Source organism: Saccopteryx leptura, chromosome 8 (assembly GCF_036850995.1).
Source record: "Saccopteryx leptura isolate mSacLep1 chromosome 8, mSacLep1_pri_phased_curated, whole genome shotgun sequence".
NCBI lineage: Eukaryota > Metazoa > Chordata > Mammalia > Chiroptera > Emballonuridae > Saccopteryx > Saccopteryx leptura.
This window is the reverse complement of record NC_089510.1, coordinates 15,238,881-15,257,812: the sequence shown is the minus strand read 5'-3', so window position 1 is coordinate 15,257,812 and position 18,932 is coordinate 15,238,881. Positions and strand designations below refer to the sequence as shown.

The window sequence follows — 18,932 nt, the reverse complement described above, 5'->3', positions numbered from 1 at the left end:
TGTATGGTCATTCCATAACAAGCCAGTTTTCTATTGCATTCCTGCCTGACTACATGGCCAGGTCCTGTCCCATTGCCCATTAGTCAGTAGAAACTCAAGCAGAGGAGAAAGCAGCATGCAGGGCTGGCTTGCCACCCTGACTTGTTTTCATCTTCTTCAGGAAGGTAACTTTCCAACAAGGATGCCACTCATCCACCTTGCAACTGCTATCCACAAACCAAGCAGTTCTTTGTTGGTTCATCAAGACTTGTTTGTAAGTTATCACTCAAATAGCAGTAGCAACTCTTCAGGTTGTACCTATGTTGGTCTTAGGGGGAAAGAGTCTATCTGTGAACAGATAGAATAAGTACCTCTTTGCATTCCCCCATGTAGTGTGTTCCAGCACAAACCATTACAATATTGCTATGGAACACAGCTGGACACCGTCCTTCTCACTGGGTTGTTTCTCCTACACCACTCAGAAGACATTGTGAGTATTTCAGGTTTCAAGATGATTTAATGTCATTCACTCACTGGAGCAGTGGGACTAAATGTCTGATAGCAAGCTAGTAATTGCCTGCAAGTGGGAATTCTCTGAATCAAATCCCAGCAGTAATCGCTGGTTAATGTTCACAAGATTTTGCCATAAGCCCTTGTTTCCATAGATACTCCAGTACTCCTTTTAGGTAGTTTTATTCATTAGATTTAGCAATATTCCTAGATGTTAAATATTTATCTCCTCAAATCCAAATATATCAACTAGATGTTGATATTCTAACATGTTTTGTCAATAAGCGATTTTAAATTAATAATTTGTGTATGCTTAGGAGTAGGGCATAAACATTTTGGGACCATTACTTAGCTTACCACATATAGCTATTGGTTTGCACATTTATTTGCTAAAAATGTTTATCTGAGATTTAAAAAAAATATTTGTAGAGTATGAATATTAAACTTTTACTTATTCACTGAACATCTCTTAAATATCAATGAATAAGGACTATATATAAATTTTAAGCTACAAAATTGTATTTTTTTCTAAATATTTTTAAAATATAAATTTAAAATATTTTTAAAGAGATCAGATAAATGGGTAGTGATTTAATACAAAAAAATTACATATTCTTGAAATCACACATGTAAGAGAAAATTACTCTTTGTATTAGCATTTAATTTGTGTTTATGATATCAGAAGTTTTAATAGTGTTTTAATTAAAGCTCTATAGATCATAAATTTTAATCAGTTTAATTAAATTTAACACTGAAAGGTATGTGAGTAGCATAGAAATCATCTCCTTGTTCATTTTTGTTTTCTTTTCTTCCAAATGTTAACGTAGGTTAAGAAAAAGCTTGATCACTGCATATTTTCTACAAAATGCCCTTTAATTCCTACTGTCCTCTTGTTACCTTTCTAATAAGTGGAGGTGAGCTTTCCATTAAGCTTCCTGTCCTGGAGAGTAAAGCACTAAGCTGAAGTGTTCTCAGTGAGCATCCTGCCTGACATCAAGTGACTGATAACTCAGTGGGTGATAATATAGGTAATGAAATGGATGAGATTGAAACACATTAAATAATGTTTTACTGCCTTGACCCCACTATGCACTTCTTCAGTGTCAACAAATCAACATGCTTAAACTTGCCAGCAACAATTTTCAAAAGGGCAGACTTGTCGTTATTATATAAACATTGCAGGTGGCATTTAAATGACGTTTTATTATTGAAAAGTATATATATATATGTAGATATATATATTCAATATATCATATATATGCATTTTAGGTTTCATTGACCTGAATAATGAAACCAAAAATTACCATAAATGGAACAAGATTGCTAGTGAGAGGAAAACATATTTTATAATGATATAATAACAAAAATAACTTAATCATTTTATTATTTATTATTTTTAAAGCAACATAAAACTTTAAATAATAAAAGTAACAGGCAAAGTCAAACAGGCACTTATATTAAGAGAAAACATAATTTGAGGAGAAATTTTACCTTACACATCCTATAGTAACCTATTTGCAGTTACATTTAACTGAGCTCTGTTGTGAAGAATACAACTTATGCACAGGTACAGATGAATGAATTGTACATTTTTCAAGTACATTATTCAAGGAATATTACCTTATAAACACATATGCACTAAATTTGAAGATTTAATTGACAACCCCCAGATATATCTCATTTTTGTTGACCTTTGAGAGAGGTCATCTCAGAGAAGACTATGTTGTTCTGGCTCATGAATCACGTAATGAATCCAGCCTAGACTTGCTAGGACACCAAGTCTCCTCCACTCCTCTTCGGACATAAGATGGGTTTGGGGTACTTGTTTGGAAAGCTCTCTGGGTAACATGACATCTTGGTACGTGAAATGCTGGTCAAAGTATTTGTCTGAGTAGTAGATCTGCTTGTAGGCCATCTGCCAGCAACGAAGGGGTGGCGGAGGTGGCGGAGGTGACAGGGGGTGAGAGAGGCAAAAAAAAGTGGGCGCAGCATAGCGCCACCCCACGGCCAGCCAAGGCAAGGAGTCAACTGCCTTGATAGCATAATGCGAAACTGAGACCATTATTTAAAGTAAAGAAATACTTTGAGTATGAGGTATAAATAACAGTAAATAGACCTATATCATTTCTTATCATTTTGATTTATAACATGTTTTATATAGCTAAAATTTAGCTCAAACATAATGCCTCGAAAGTACTATTTGGATAGCATCTGTTATTAATCAATTTGGCTACTTTGACAAATTCTTAACTATGCTTTAACCTGATAGATATCACTGTAGCACTATTTCATCAGATTAACATTAAAGAAATTAAACTGGTGATAATTTTACTTCTTAAAAATATGCAAATGCATTTTATAATAGAGTTTTATCAAACTCTCTATGAGTAAAATATTTCTTTTGCATATAAATTGTTAGAAAACACCATCACTTGAAAGGCAATCTTTCATGGTGGTTAAAACTGTCTGGGTTTCTGTCCTGGTCCCACTTCTGTAACCCCGCACAGATCTACCCGTTTACTCACATACATTTAAACTACTGATCTCCACCTCACAGCATTGTTGTGAGGAATAAATGAGTTAATACATGTATAAAATTTAGATGATTTCAAGTGCTTAGTAAACATTAGCCAACAGCATGTCTTCTGTGTTAAAAGACAATAATACTAATTGTGACAAATCACTACATAATTAATAAAAAAAAAGAAAAAGAAACATATTTGCTGGTCATATATTTTAAGATGCACTTAGTTATGCTATAATTTCAGAATTTATATGAGTGAACATAAAAAATACTTACTATGTGATAAGTGACTAATATACATAATAATTATTTTTCATAATTAGCAAGAGTAAGAATTGATTTTATGAGATTATAATAATCTTAATTCAAAACTGATCAGGATCGTGTAGAAATAAAAGTACAAATCAATTTTCCTGTAAATCTGAACCAAATTTCTTTTTAAATTTATTTTGTCCTTGTGGAAGAGACAGAGAAAAATCAGAGATGGACAGATAGAGACAGACAGGAAGGGAGAGAGATGAGAAACATCATTTCTTCCTTGTGGTTCCTTAGTGTTCATTGATTGATTTCTCATATGTGTCTTGACCATGGGGCTACAGCAGACCGACTGACCCCTTGCTCAAGCCAGTGACCTTGGGCTCAAGCTGATAAGCCTTGCTCAAATTAGAGGAGCTTGCGCTCAAGCTGTCGACCTTGGGGTCTCGAACCTGGGTCCTCCACATCCCAATCCGACCCTCAATCTACTGCACCAGCGCCTGGTCAGGCTGAACCAAATTTCTAATTAAACTATTAGCTAAGTTTTTCTAATTGTATATTAAAATAATAAATAATAACTAAAGAAAGATTTATTCCAGGAATAAGTGGATCAGAAATATCTAATTCTGTAAAAAGACACACACACACATACACACACAAAAAAACCCATATTGATACAAAGCATTTGGTAGCATTCAATAACTATCATATTTATTGTTAAAGGTCTTAGAAAAAAAGAAGAGAAGCTTATTTTGCATATGATTAAGGTTATTTATATAAAACTTAATCAGAACTGCCTGAAAACTAGCTGAAAGGAAGTTCTACAACTAAGGACATTAAGAAGAAGCCACATCAAGGCTGTTAGGAGGAGTAGAGACTCAGAATAGGCTGGTTTTGCACCTATGTGTGGCAAATAAAAATTGGAAGAAATATCTTCAGGGATGGTTTCAGAGGTCACCCCTGAAAGATAAGAGGTCCCAGCCCCGTATAAGGGCCACCAGCCCAGGGGACCAGTGCTGGGAAGAGAAGTCCCCATAACTTCTGAAGGTAAAAACCAGCGGTGATTGTGGTGGAGTGAAAACTAAGGCTGCTGAAGCCCAAGGCAGGTCCTCTTAAAAGGCCTGCATATAAACTTACTTGGACTTCTTTGCTCTGAGCTGTTACACTAGAGTGGCTGCTCAAAAGACAGCAAGGACATAGAGAGAGAAAATGAATTGTCAGGCATCAGTATGAGAGATGGAGGGGCAGCTTTCGCCCAGATAAAAGTGCTGGCTGAGACCATAGTTCCTTTTCTGACTCCCCCCCGCCACTCCCACCCTGACCTAGAGCTGGCAAGCAGGCAGGTACCATAGCTGAGACTCCATCAACCTATCAATGCTTGTATGTCCTAGTGATTCCCTGAGTCTCTGCCCCACTCAACTGGTGAGCCCACCCAAGATGTTTCTAGTGGTTTTTCAGTACAAATTGCCCATCATGGCTCGTGCTACAGACTTAAAAAAATAAAATCTCTCAAACAACAAACATCTGGCTTCCCTTTTGGGGTGTAAAATATAGCTCTGAGGCTCCAGTTCTCCACTGGGTTCCAGCATTTGCTATTAGGGTTGAGTTCCAGTTCCCTGCTAGGATTTCCTGGTTAACAGCACACACTTAAATGACTGCCTTTTAAGTAGTGTCCTCCCTAAAGTTCAGTGCCACCCAGAAAGTCAGAATGTGTCTTTATTTGGAAATAGATCTTTCAAGATGTAATTAGTTAAGTATGTTGAGATCATAGTGGATTAGCAGAGACCCTGAATCCACTGCGAGTGTTCTTACCGGAGGCAGAAGAAGGCAGACACAGGGAAGAAAGTCATGTGGAGAAGGAGGTAGAGATTGAGGGGATACTGCTACAAACCAGGGAATGTCAGGAGCCACCAAGCCCTGCAAAGATGAGGAAGGATTCAATCATACAGACTTTGAGTGAATGTGACTTTGCCAACATCTTGAGTTTGGATCTGACCCCCCAGAATTGTGAGAGAATACATTTCTGTTGTTTCAAGGACACCAAGTTGTGACTATTTGTTATAATAACCCCTAAGACAGGGGTCGGGAACCTTTTTGGCTTTAGAGCCATGAACACCACATATTTTAAAATGTAATTTCATGAGAGCCATACAATGAATGACCCATGTACGTTAGGCATTATCCAATAAAAATTTGGTGTTGTCCCGGAGGACAGCTGTGATTGGCTCCAGCCATCCACAACCATGAACATGAGTGGTAGGAAATGAATGGATTGTAATACATGAGAATGTTTTATATTTTTACCGTTATTATTATTTTTATTAAAGATTTGTCTGCAAGCCAGATGTAGCCATCAAAACAGCCACATCTGGCTCGCGAGCCATAGGTTCCCGACCCCTGCCCTAAGAAAACGAATAACGTTTCCCACCTCTGACTCATTTCCATACTCCCTATAAAAGTTTCCTAAAATCATGTACAGAAAAAAAACTACTTGCATTTAAATTGTTGAGTTAGGGTCAGGTAACCCAAAATAAGACACCAACCAAACTATTGTGCAGAGTAACGATTTTCTGAATGTCCATCTGTTGTCCTCAAATTTGCTGGAAATGGTACCGAATAACGGAGATACCTTCTGCATATCCGCACTCCCTTTCTGGCATCTGTGTGTTGGATGAATGATTTACAGAGTTGACGGCCACCAGGGCATATTTGAGAGTTTGTAAATAGTTCTGCTCACACTTTTCCTCATATTTCTGAAAGCCAGAAGAATGATAGGGATGACAGTTTTTGGCTCGAGCATAATCTTCCTGATCCAGGTTTGCTGCTCTCCAAGTTTGTTTTAGAATAATAATTATTGTTGACTTGACACAGATCCAGGAGACAGAACCACAGAGTGCCGTCCTCGCATGTGCAGAAAGGAGTTATTGCTTTCTAGTTTGTACTGTGAAAAGCACTCTTCTAAATGGGAGGTCATTTGGGTTTTTTTTTCCAATATTTCTCCATTTATAAGTGCTTATAAAATACGTTGAAGTTTTCAAATAGGAAAATACACATTTTTTTTAACAGTTCACTTTCTTCCTTTACAGTTTTTAAGTGCATTAAAGTAAATGCTCATTCATATTTTTAGTTTTATCTCATATTTTAGCTTTAATGGTACCAATGTATATATAGCCCTGTGCTATATATTAATGTTTTGTTAGTATGTTTTAGTAAGGTGGATTATTAAAGAAGTATACTGAAACTTTAATTTACACAAAATAATATAACATCTAATTTAGGGCTTAAAATAAACCCTTAAAATATAAGTGAGCAAGTTTAAATTGCAGTCAGTTCTCAGATTCCCTTATCTCACGAAACTTGCATCATTGAATCTCAAGTGTTTTTTATTGTATTTAGTACTGAATAATGCCATCAAATATTCAGTATTTCAGTTGCTACCAAGAGGTCCACATTTAGTATTCATTCAGCTATTAAAGAGAAAAGTCAGGAAAAAGAGGTAATAGGCTCACAGATACCTTTTCATGGAGCTCTAACTTTGGATAAGTGCACTGGTCTTCTGCGATGAGAACTGATAAAAAGCCAGGAATGGCAGCACTTCATGACTGAGGTCCAGCTTTCTGGAAAAACTCTCATGTTCTCTTTGCTACCTTGAAAAGCATCCGCTGTCTAAGCCATCCACTGAAGTTTCCAATAGCCTATGGAGTAAGGCCTCTTTCGGGGTCTCATCCCTTGAATATGGAATGTTTTATTCTTTAATTTGAGACCAGTTTCTCTGTTGGTTTCAGAAGTAAAGCCATGGTTCTCTAAAAATTTTTCCATATATAGATATAATGTATCCTATGGTTCTATTGAATATTGATATGTAAATCGTAGTTCTACAAACAAATACAAAGAACGGGTTCCATCCACCAAAGGAAGCTCCAGAGAAAAGAAGTGCAGATGTTAGTAGCTGGAAGTGCTCTGGCGGGCGCTGAATGGGAGACACCAGGGACACAGGTACGGCACCAACCGCTCTCGCCGCAGACAGTTAATCACACAAGTATCGTCTCCATCCACGAAAACTTTTTTTTTTTTTTCTTTTAGGGGAAATCTCTGAATGAATTTCAGTAAATAAGTTGACTAACCAATGCACAAATGGTCTCTATGTGAATGATATGTAAGAAAAAATTCTACCTCATCTTTTTAATAAACTTTTAAAAAGACTCATATGTAAGAATGGGTGATAAAAACACTCATTTGGGACATAGGATATTTGGGGCATGTTTGACATAGATTAGTGATTTAGCCTGATTGGAAATGCTTCTGTAACATATTTCTTCATATACACTAGGATTGGTACATCGCTAAGCTATACTCCTCACAAAAATTAGGGGATACTTTATCACTTCATATTCATTTTGAAATGTCCCCTAATTTTTTTGTGAACTGTATACTTTTACTACGGAGAGTAAGCTAGACCTCACAAGAGTAAAAGGGCAGAGAAAAGATTTAGAAATTCTAATCTATAGTGATTTTTTTTTTCATACAAACCCAGATATTAAAGTAAAATGTGTCTGTAAAGTCATGGTGCACTTTTGACCGGCCACAGGAAAGAAACAAAAGATGATAGAAATGTGAAATCTACACCAAATAAAAGGAAAACCCTCCCAGTTTCCGTAGGATGATGTGGCAGCATGTGTGAATGCGCAGATGGTGATGTAACACCGTGTATGCAGTGGAGCAGCCCACAGCCATGCCAGTAGAGATGTGGATGGTACAGAGGAAAGTTCAGTGTGTTCTGTGGCTCACTAAATTTGATTCTGTGACCAAAGTGCAACCTGAATATTGGCACATTTATAACGAAGCGCCACCACATAGGAATAACATGACTCAGTGGGATAAGCTTTTGGAGGAAACCCGCAGTTTGGTGGAGAAACCCCGTTCTGGTAGGCCGTCAGTCAGTGATGAGTCTGTAGAGGCTATACGGGATAGCTACCTAAGGAGCCCTAAAAAATCTGTGTGTGAGCCCACATCGAACTGCACTGAATAGGTATGAAACTGGGAGAGTTTTCCTTTTATTTGGTGCAGATTTCACATTTCTATCATCTTTTGTTGCTTTCCCGTGACTGGTCAAAAGTGCACCATGACTTTACGGACACACTGTACTTATTAGTGTTTATTTTTTATTTATTTTTAATTTTTTTATTGATTTCAGAGAGAGAGTAAGGGAGAGGGAAAGAAAGAGAAAACACTGATTTGTTGTTCCACTTATTGATACACTCATCAGTGGATCCTAGTATGTCTTGTATGTACCCTGTCCCAGGATGGAATCTGCAACCCTAGCATATTGGGATGGCATTCTAACCAACTGAGCTATTGCCAAGGCCAGTGTTGCTTTTTTAAAATAACATTGAAAATTCTTATTTTTATTTTTTTTAAGTGAGAGGAAGGGAGATAGTGAGACAGACTCTCACATGTGCCCCTGTCAGGATCCACCCAGCAACCCCATCTGGGGCTGAGGCTCAGTACCAAGCTATTTTTAACACCTGAGGCTCATGCTCTGGGTCCAAGCGAGGTATTCTGTGCCTGGGTGAACTCTCAAACCAGTTAAACCACTGGCTGCAGGAGGGAAAGAAGGAGAGAGGAGGAGGAGAAGGGGGGAAGAAGCAGATGGTCACTTCTCCTGTGTGCCCTGACCAGGAATAGAGCCTGAGATGTCCATAGGTCACGCCGATATTCTGTACACTGAGCAACTGGCCAAGGCCGGAGAAAATTCTTATCATCTTAAAGAATAAACACTATACAAAGAGAGAAAAACATATTCCTGGAGCTATGAGTTATTGTAACTAAAGAGGCCTTTTGTTCATAGATAACTAAGGTAGATATTGTTTAGTGCTGATTTAAATTCCCCTATAAAGCCCTGGCCGGGTGGTTCAGTTATTTGGAGTATTGTCAGGATACACCAAGGTTGCAGTTTCCATCCATGGATAGAGCAAATACAAGAAACAACCAAGAAATGCATAAATAAGTGAAACAACAAACTGATGTTTCTCTCTCTCTCCCTCCCTCTCTAAACTCAATAAAATTTTAAATTAAATTTCTCTATAATGTATAGTACTGTACAAAATTCAGGTATCTTATGAATTAATATATTTTATTTATTTATATATACATGATAATCAATTATAAATTTCTAATAATCAGCTTTCAATTTGGAAAAACAAGTTATGTTCTTCTTCTGTCATTCCTTCTTCTTCTAGTAAAAATGTCTTGAATTCTAAATTTCCTTTGGAAATATTACCACCAATTTTGGAGAGTTTTTATTGCCATCTGTTCAGAATTCCTAATCATGAAGTAGAGGATATTGTCAAGATCGAAAATGACAATTTTGACTTAAAGAAAGAAACATAACCTAGATTTGTCAATCTGTGTGTGTAAATATGTCTCCTCATATGTTGTAATTAGTGTGGGGATGGTGACAGAATGCAAGTTGATCCAAACAGAGTGAACCATACGACTTGCTGTAAGTGATCAGAAAATATCCTCTTGGCAATTGTGAGGGTTAATTTTATGTATCAACTTGACTAAGCCATGCTGTGCTCAGACATTTGGCAAAACATAGTATGGGTGTGTGTGAGGGTGTTTCTGGGTGACATTAACACTAAGTCCATAGTCTGGATAAAGTAGACTGCCTTCCCTGATGTGACTAGGCTTAATCAAGTTATCTGAGGGCCTGAGTGGAATAAAAGGATCACCCTCAGAAGGGTAAGAAGGATCTCTTTCTAGCTACTTGCCTTGAGCTAGGGCATTGATTCTTCCCTGCCTTTTCTGGGTCTATAGCCTGCCCACATTTTGGCTGGAACTACACCATGGGCTCTTCTTAGGTCTCCAATTTATGAACTGCAGGTCTAGGGACCTCTCTGACTCCATAATCATGAAAAAGCCAATTCCTTACATCTGTATCTATAGCTATAACTATGGCTATATTTATCTCTCTCTCTCTCTGTCTCTCTGTCTCTCTCTCTGTCTCTCTCTCTCTCTCTCTCTCTCTGTATATATATACATATATATATATGGTTAAACTTGTAGGTATGCAGAACAGTTTTTCATTAATATTTATTAACTATTGTATTATTTTCCTTATAAAGACTTTAAACCTAGTGTTGTCCACCCTTTCATATGTGTGTGTATTTTTAGATGGGTTCAGCCAGAATTTCTCTCAGACTTGATACTGCTCCTCTTAGTAAATTTCTGTTGACCAACCCCATGCTTCTGCCTCTCCACCCTTACTTGTCACTGTTGTATTTGGAATGAAGCTCAGTTCTATGATGGGGTCTCTTTCCCCTTACTGCCATTGTCCTGAAAAAATTTCCCTTCACTACTTTAACTCCAGTTCGACTCTGGTGTTCTTTCTCTCTCTTTTTCTTGTCCCCCTCTCCTCTTTTTCTTTTGTTTGTTTCTCTAGTGAGCCCTAAGACAGATTTGGCACCGAGAAGTGCTGTAACAAATACCTTAAAATGTGAAAGTGGATTTGAAACTGGGTGATGGGTAGAAACTAGAAGAGTTTTGAGGTATATGCTTTTAAAAAGCCAAATTTCCCTGAAGAGAATATTGTTAGAAATGTGTACATTAAATGGATTTCTGGCTTTCTGGCCTAGCCAGGTAGCTCATTCAGTTGGTTAGAGTTTCATCCTGATATAAAAGTTGCAGATTTGATCCCCATCAGGGCACATACAAGAATTAACCAATGAATGCATTTAAAAAGTGGAACAAAAAACTGATGTTTCTCCCTTCCTTTTTATAATAAATAAATAAATAAATGTCTTCCTGGGGAGATCCCAGATGGAAATGAGAAACAGGTTGTTGGAATTGGAAGGCAATCCTAATTATAAAGTGGCAAAGACCTTGGTTTAATTCTGTCCTAGTCTTTTGTAGAAGGTAAAACTTGTGGACCATGAAATTGGATATTTAGCTAAGGAGATTTCTAAGGAAAATATTGAAAATGTGGTGTGGGGTCCTCCTGACCGTGTATAGTAAAATGTGAAAGGAGAGACATGAACTGAAGAAGGAATTTTGAAAACAAAATGAAAACAGAACTGGAAGATACGAAAAATTCTCCATCCATATTGCAAACACAAGAAAGCCATTCTGGAAGAAGCACTAAGGTAGGGCTGAACTAGCCTTTGAGAAGAAGGTTAGTGTGGATATGAAGGTTGACTTGAATCAGCCTCATGCAGCCAGGAATCGACGTGGGCTGATACCAGCAGAAACACTGCCGAATGGAACGAAAGGAAAAAGGGAAAACAAGATAGGATGAAAAATGGAAGAATGACCCCTAAGGTTATTCAGGGATTATGCTGGCTGACCCTCACACCACCGATCAGGCCCACCCCTCCTTCTTAATTCCCCATAACCAGTCAACTAATGTTTTGTATAATTTCTCTTCATTTCACTCTTTAAAAAGTTGACAATAATAACCGACAAACTGTAGAGTGTCGTATGGGTTTCAATCACCAGTCCTTCAAACATCATTTTTATTCCTCAGACACCTTCCTCTCCCCTCCCTTATAATCCTAGATGATAATCCCTTGGGGAAAAGCAGGAGGCCCCCGGACAGGAGATCCCCAAACAAGGACCCTCGGACAGGTGAAGGCCTTGAGGAAATAGATTAGTGGAGAGCAGGCCGCTAGCTGGCCCCGTGCAGCTTTGTCTCGCAGACCCAGCGGTAGGGCCTCCGGCAGCCGTCGTCATTCCATTCAGCCGGCACCTGTGAAGTGGGCACAGCCCTCGCCTCCCCCAAGCCCATGCCTGTTCCAGTCGTCCGGCTGGTCCGGCCTCCAGTTCTTAAAGCCTGTCGCGGAGTCTGTCCCATCTACCCATCTCCAGGGCCCATTTTCGTCAGTGAGGCCCATCCAGGTGCTCACGGGGCCCACGTGGTGCTGGGAAATCTCTGCTCCACTCAGGAGCCGACCACCAGGTGCCCGTTCTCCAGCTGGCAGGGCTTCTCAGCGTCGGGCCAGGGCTGCCCAGAGCGCAAGAACCAGTAGCAGCTGCCTTGATGCTCCGCCCAGTAAACCGACCAGCAGGTCTTTTCAGAGCCGTTGCCCTGGAGGACGGCCAGCTGACAGCTCAGGGGTCGCCCATCCGACACAAACGTGTTCACATGGAGCAGCAAGCTGGAGTGATCTTGACTCAGGTCCTGCTGCTGCTTCTCCAGCTGCGACTCCAGGGACTTCATCTTCCTGCCCACACCTCCTCCCTGGACACGCAGGTCTTTGACCTCAGCCTCTGTGCTCGCTGTGAAGTTGTTGAGCGTCGCTCTCAGGGCCCGCAGCTCCTCCTGCAGCTTAGAGTTCTGGGATCCGGTCACGCAGACAACCACCACCAGCAGCGGGAGGCTGAGGCCCAGGGACACAACCACCAGCAGCAGCGGGAGGCTGAGGCCCAGGGACACAACCACCAGCAGCAGCGGGAGGCTGAGGCCCAGGGACACAACCACCAGCAGCAGCAGCGGGAGGCTGAGGCCCAGGGACACAACCACCACCAGCAGCGGGAGGCTGAGGCCCAGGGACACAACCACCAGCAGCAGCGGGAGGCTGAGGCCCAGGGACACAACCACCACCAGCAGCGGGAGGCTGAGGCCCAGGGACACAACCACCAGCAGCAGCGGGAGGCTGAGGCCCAGGGACACAACCACCACCAGCAGCGGGAGGCTGAGGCCCAGGGACACAACCACCAGCAGCAGCGGGAGGCTGAGGCCCAGGGACACAACCACCAGCAGCAGCGGGAGGCTGAGGCCCAGGGACACAACCACCAGCAGCAGCGGGAGGCTGAGGCCCAGGGACACAACCACCAGCAGCAGCGGGAGGCTGAGGCCCAGGGACACAACCACCAGCAGCAGCGGGAGGCTGAGGCCCAGGGACACAACCACCACCAGCAGCGGGAGGCTGAGGCCCAGGGACACAACCACCAGCAGCAGCGGGAGGCTGAGGCCCAGGGACACAACCACCAGCAGCAGCGGGAGGCTAAGGCCCAGGGACACAACCACCAGCAGCAGCGGGAGGCTGAGGCCCAGGGACACAACCACCACCAGCAGCGGGAGGCTGAGGCCCAGGGACACAACCACCAGCAGCAGCGGGAGGCTGAGGCCCAGGGACACAACCACCACCAGCAGCGGGAGGCTGAGGCCCAGAGACACAACCACCAGCAGCAGCGGGAGGCTGAGGCCCAGAGACACAACCACCAGCAGCAGCGGGAGGCTGAGGCCCAGGGACACAACCACCAGCAGCAGCGGGAGGCTGAGGCCCAGGGACGGCAGGAGCAGGCGGGGTCCAGAGCAGAGCGGCTGAAAGAGTGGCTGGGGAGGAGGTGGCCCTTGTCAGAGCTGGTGGTCACTCTGCTCATTGTCCAGGTGCTGAAGAGCTTGATACTGCTTTGTCATGGTGGGACTGGCCAGACCTGGGGTTGCTGGGGGTCTTGAGGGTGACTCTGGGATCTCTCAAGCTGTGCAGATCCCAGGCAGAGAAGGAAGCTGAAGCCTGGAGAATCGGGGTGTGCAGAGAGCCCGCTCTGTAGTGTAGGCCAGAAGCCCAGCTGGCTTCCCTGCACGTGGTCTCACAGAGCCAAGGTCAAGGTGCTGGCAGAGCTGTGTTCATTTCTCTCCCTGGGCTTTCGTTTCGACCTGGAAGACATGGCTCTGGAGGGCGTGGGCCCCTTCTTCCCGGAGTTGGCTGAGGGGAAGCATGAGCATGCTGAGCATCTCTTTATTTATTTATTTTATTTTATTTTATTTTTTTCATTTTTCTGAAGCTGGAAACAGAGAGAGACAGTCAGACAGACTCCCGCATGCGCCCGACCGGGATCCACCCGGCACGCCCACCAGGGGGCGACGCTCTGCCCACCAGGGGGCGATGCTCTGCCCATCCTGGGCGTCGCCATGTTGCGACCAGAGCCACTCTAGCGCCTGAGGCAGAGGCCACAGAGCCATCCCCAGCGCCCGGGCCATCTTTGCTCCAATGGAGCCTTGGCTGCGGGAGGGGAAGAGAGAGACAGAGAAGAAAGCGCGGCGGAGGGGTGGAGAAGCAAATGGGCGCTTCTCCTATGTGCCCTGGCCGGGAATCGAACCCCGGTCCTCCGCATGCTAGGCCGACGCTCTACTGCTGAGCCAACCGGCCAGGGCTGAGCATCTCTTAAAGATGCAAAACCAGCTCGCAGCCACGTGTTCTTCCAGGATGTGCTGAGGCCTGATTCCCTAGATGAATGGGGTGACACTCAGGATGCCAGGGAAGCCGCCACGGCCTTGGAGAAGAACCTGGACCAGGCCCTTTGGATCTGCAGGGCCTGGGTTCTGCCCGCACAGCAGAACTCCAAGGCCGCTTGCTTCCTTCCAGGTTTCAGAGGGCAGGCTCCACCCCAGAGAGCCCAGGGGGCCGAGTGCCCCTGACAGGATGGGGCCGCTGCCCTGCAGAGCCACAGAGTGACCGTGCCACCAAGATGGGCCTGGGCCTGGTGGACAGGAGACTGAGTAAAAGAGGATTGTTCCTGAGCCTTAAACATCTGATGAAAACTGTCTTGCCAGGTTTGAGACTCGCTTGGGACCCGTTACCCTACATTTTTTTTCCTGTCACTTTCATTTAGAATGGGATGTCTGTCCTCTCTGACTTACTGCTATATTCTAGAAGCACACAATTTTTCTGGTTTCAAAGATTCACAGCTGGAGAAGAATTTTGCCTCAGGATGAAACATACTTCAAGTCACATGCTTATCTGATTTAAATAATATTTACCAGAGACTTTGGACTTCAGAGTTTATGATGGAATTTGTTAAGACTTTGGAGCTATTAGGATAGAATGAATATATTTGCATGTAAGAACATGAATTTATGAAAACCAGGGGCAGAGTATTATAAACTGAATGTTTGTGCTTGCCCCAAATTTATATGTTGAAGCAGTAAACACGCCCCAACACACCATGACTGTATTTGGAGATAGGGTTTGTGAGAAGGTGATAAAGTAAAGGTTATTGAAAGTATAAGAGCAGCACTCTAATCTGATACAGCAGGAATCCTTATAATGGAGAAAGGGACACTAAAGCGCTCTCTCTCTCTCTCTCTCTCTCCCTCTCTCTTTCTAAACCACGTGAGGATATAGAGAGAAGGTATTTGTCTGCCAAGTCAGGGAGAGAGCTCTCACCCCAAACTGACTATATTGGTAACTTGTACTTGGTCTTCAAGTCTCTTTAACTATTGTGGGTGGAGCGCAAAGTACATTCCTAGCAGCTGCGGTTGATGCAATGATGTGAGAACACTCTAGCTCCCAGAAGCCTCCTGGGCATACCCAAGAAGGGAGATCGCCCGCTATAAGGAAGTGACTTAGCGCCAGCCACGCAGCTCCCTGATCTTTGCAGCCATTGGCTATGAAGGACACGCTGTAACAGCCTATTGGCTGAACCATCTATATAAGCTAGTTTACTTCCTGAATTAAGTGGATCTGTGTCACTGAACCTGGTCCCCGGAGTCAGGTCTTTGAGTCTCTATCATCCTCACCCCCAGCAGGACTTGTCCACAAACTGTAGGAAAACAAATGACTGTTTTTAAGCCACAATCTGTGGTATTTTCTTAAGCTATTCAGTTACTGCAGCTTGAGCAGACTAAGACAGTAGCCTTTCTGCCATCAATCACAGTTTATTAATGGAGCCAATATTAAAAAAAAATAAAGTTGAAATACAAAAGGAACCCAATCCATTTCAAAGTATGTGTCTCTGATTTAAATAAGCTTGAGGGGAAATTTGTCCTTGATTGTTCACCCGATGGACCAAGAATTTATTTTTTTGTTTGCTTGCTTGTTTTTTTTAACAACTTTGAGTTGAATTTTCTAGAACTTATAAACAAAATATAAGTAGCAGATTAAAAATTAACACTCTTCATAAATGTCAGTATGCCTGTACTTTGTGTATTTCTAAAGAATACATTACTCTTACCTACAATATGCAATTTATATTGTCCCTTAACATAATATCTTAGAATGTTATTTTATACAATAAATGCTTTCTGTATTTATATTATTTTCTGCATAAAGTTTATAGAATAAAATTTAAAATAATTTGTAGCTATTATAATTATCTTAGTCACTTTTATTTGCTATAACAAAAATATCATACACTGTTTGTTCTAATAGCAATCGTTTACTTCTTACAACTAAAGTCTCTTAGAAATCCAAGAACAGAGACTTCTTTCTGGTTTGCAGATGACCACCTTCTTGCTGTCTCCTCACATGGCTGAGATACTCTGGTGTCTCTTCTAATAAGAGCATTAAGTCTATGTTGTAGACTTGTGTGCCTGAAACCTGTACAATATTGATAATCAGTGTCATATCGATAAGTTCAATTAAAAATAAAAAGCAATTATTTTATTTATGAGGGTTCCACCCTCAAACTCTAATTACCTCCACAAATTCCCCACTCCAAATACAATTACATTTGGGAACTAAGACTTCAGCATAAGAATTTTGTGGGCACACAAACATCATTTCATAGGAACTATCATATGTAACCATTAGTTTTAAGGGCCCAAACTTTTATGCATTAGCATGTTTTATTTTCTAAATAAATTAACACAATCTTCATCTTTCTATACCTCTATTTCTATTTCTCTATCTCTGTATTGATCTTTAGAGTTCACAAATTCATTAGTTTACTAGGACTGCCATAACAAAGTGGCACAGATTGGGTAGCAAACATACAAAAAATGTATATTGTCTTTGATCTGGAAGGTAGAAGTCCAAGATCAAGGTGTCAGCAGGGTTGATTTCTTCTGACGTGTAGATTGTTGTCTTCTCGCTGTGTCCTCACATGGTCTTTCCTCTGTGCACACATCCTTGGTATCCTTATGTGTCCAAATTTCTTCTCTACAGAACAGCCATCTGTGATTAGGGCCCATTCAAATAGCTTCATTTTAAGTTACCTCTTTGAAGACTATAACGCCAAATACAGGTATTTTCTAAGGCATTGAGGGTTGTAACTTCAACATAAAAATTTTGTGGGAACATAATTTAACCATAAAGATCATATTTATCATTGTAAAAATGAAGATACTTTTAAGAATATAAAGGAGAAATATTGACATCACACTGAAGCAAGGTTAATTAAACTGTCCTAGGCTAATAGTTCGGTTTTTCTTGTATTTAAAGACTCAATAAAATGTCTTCAAAATCCAGAATTCAAATTATTTAATATACCTCTTATTGACTCCATTGTAATTTAAGTTTGTTGGTCTAAATAGCCCCTAGGTAATAAAGAATCCACTTTGGCAGAGACTCGGAACCCTGAAGTTCCTGCCTTTTCTATCATTTCAGAATGACATTAGGAAGCATGTCAGTTCTCATGGACTGACCCTAGCCTAAAGCATTACTTGCTCTTTACTGTCCCCATACAAAGTGTTTAATTTTCACTATGTCACTATAAGATTTTCTAAGACCAATCAAATACTACATAGTTTGTGTGTATCAAACTGTTTTGACCTAAACTGACCTGATGCTTTATATATGTACATGTGTATAAGATAAATGTATATAGTTTTATATGTACGTATAATTTTCATCTTTTATTTAAAATGGGTAGCACATTTTATTTCATCAATGTTAATACATTATTATTATGGAGAATTTCTGAGACTGTATTGGTGTTGTTAAATAATATATACTATATATTTGGTCACTATGTCACCAAATCTTATTATGGCCAAGTTTGCAAACGACTGTTTTGTGTGGAGCTATGTTCTACCAAATGATAGAAAGGAAAAATGTGGTATATTAACGCTTCCTTTTTAAAGTTGATACATGTCCAGATGGTTTTGGAATATGGGACATCTATTTATTTGTTTATTTTTAAATTTCTCTTATTGATTTCAGGAAGAGAGGGAGGGAGAGAAGAGAGAGAGAAAGACAGGAACGTGGAGCCGTTCCTGTATGTGCCCTGACTGGGGATCAAACTGGCAACCTCTGTGCTTCAGGAGGATTCTCTAACCAACCGAGCTATCCTGCCAGCCAGGGAAATGGAATATAGGACGTTTAGATTTCAAAAAAGATTAAAACTTGCTTATAGTATATATTATTTAACAACACGAATACAGTCTTAGAAATACTCCATAATAAAAATGTATTAACATTGATGAAATAAAATGTGCTACCCATTTTAAATAAAAGATGAAAATTATACATACATATAAAAATACATACATTTATCTTATACACATGTACATATATAAAGCATCAGGTCAGTTTAGGTCAAAACAGTTTGACACACACAAACTATGTAGTATTTGATTGGTTTTAGAAAATCTTATAGAAATATTCCATGTGAAATAGAACCTAGTTTCCCAAATTTAATTGTGGTTTTCCCTTCTTTTTTTTTTTGTTAACCAAATCCACTAAGGAAGTTTTCTACATTAGGTGTCTACCCTCCTTCATTTCCCAGTCATTTATTTATTATTATTATTTATTTATTTATTTATTTTTCATTTTTCTGAAGCTGGAAACAGGGAGGCAGTCAGACAGACTCCTGCATGTGCCCGACCAGGATCCACCCGGCATACCCACCAGGGGGCAATGCTCTGCCCCTCTGGGGCGTCGCTCTGTTGCCCGGGCCATCTTTGCTTCAATGGAGCCTTGGCTGCAGGAGGGGAAGAGAG

The 18,932-nt window shown here is 41.1% G+C and overlaps 1 pseudogene; it reads right to left on the bottom strand.

Annotated features, from left to right (window-relative positions):
- Window positions 1-11,933: 11,933 nt before the first annotated feature.
- On the bottom strand, window positions 11,934-13,703 carry LOC136379886 (asialoglycoprotein receptor 1-like; annotated as a pseudogene).
- Between the last annotated feature and the right edge of the window lie 5,229 nt (window positions 13,704-18,932).